The sequence below is a fragment of the Crocuta crocuta genome, unplaced genomic scaffold (assembly GCF_008692635.1).
Source record: "Crocuta crocuta isolate KB4526 unplaced genomic scaffold, BGI_CrCroc_1.0 scaffold127, whole genome shotgun sequence".
NCBI classification, from domain to species: Eukaryota; Metazoa; Chordata; class Mammalia; order Carnivora; family Hyaenidae; genus Crocuta; species Crocuta crocuta.
The window spans coordinates 11,541,346-11,542,358 of record NW_027532008.1 but is presented as its reverse complement, the minus strand read 5'-3'; the positions used below and the strand labels follow the sequence as shown (position 1 = coordinate 11,542,358).

Genomic DNA, 1,013 nt, shown 5'->3' with positions numbered 1-1,013 from the left:
AAATCTGTCCACATTAACTCAGTAAAACTCCACTTTTTTTTTTTTTTTGACAGAGAGAAAGAGTGGGAGCAGGGGAGGGCAGACAGAGAGGGAGACAGAATACGAAGCAGGCTCCAGGCTCTGTGAGCCCAACGCGGGGCGTGAACTCACTATCCATGAGATCATGACCTAGGCCGAAGTCAGATGCTCAACCGACTGAGCCACCCAGGTCCCCCAAACTCCACTTGAAGATGTGGATCTGCCAGCATCCAGGGAACTTGAACTTGGCCCTGCTTAGAGCTTGAATCACATGCTTCTTATTCTGCAGCTTGGTACGGATGGACATGAGGACTTGGTCAACGTGGACCTTGGTCACTGTGCCCTGAGGTTTTTCAAAGGTAGCTGCGTACCTGTCTGGAGCCTAGATTGGAGATAGCATGAGCTCAGGCACGAATGGCCACTCTCTCCGAGGTCCCTTAAGGCAAATCATACAAGCAACAGGCTGCATACACTACCAGGGAGGCTGTTTGCAGCCATCGCACACTGGCCCCCATGGGGAAAGTGTATGTTCTGTTTAATTAGCTGAGACAGATGAACCATTTTATATTCCTGTCCAAAGCCAGTTCCTTCCTGTATGCAGTCCTTCTCCCCTACTTAAGAACCCGGATCCAGTCAAACTCTCCTGCCCACATCACTTATCTACTTATAAGCAGTGTTATACAAGAGTCTGGTAATTTCTTCCATCTTAAAAACAAGCAAACTTCTCTAGATCCCATTTTCCCCAGCCCATGTCCCTCACCAGCTACCACTCCATTTTTCTGGTCTCCTTTTGCAGCCAGCTCTTTCCATTCTCTAACTTAAATGTCAATTACATATTTCTTGAATAAATGCACACAAAGGATAAAGAAATTCAAGTATTCAAAGGACTTGTCATAAAAAACCCCAAAATTGGTTTTGTTTTTCTCCAAAAGGCAGAAATATAATCAATGGTTAGAAGCATCCAGCATGGGGGGACATGAGTGGCTCACTCCAAT

At 46.1% G+C, this 1,013-nt stretch overlaps 1 non-coding gene across 1 annotated transcript; it reads right to left on the bottom strand.

The window, feature by feature from the left end:
- Positions 1-437: 437 nt before the first annotated feature.
- On the bottom strand, positions 438-567 carry LOC144241361 (small nucleolar RNA SNORA70). Its single transcript, XR_013338051.1, has one exon. It is a non-coding gene; the product is annotated as a small nucleolar RNA SNORA70 (small nucleolar RNA).
- Between the last annotated feature and the right edge of the window lie 446 nt (positions 568-1,013).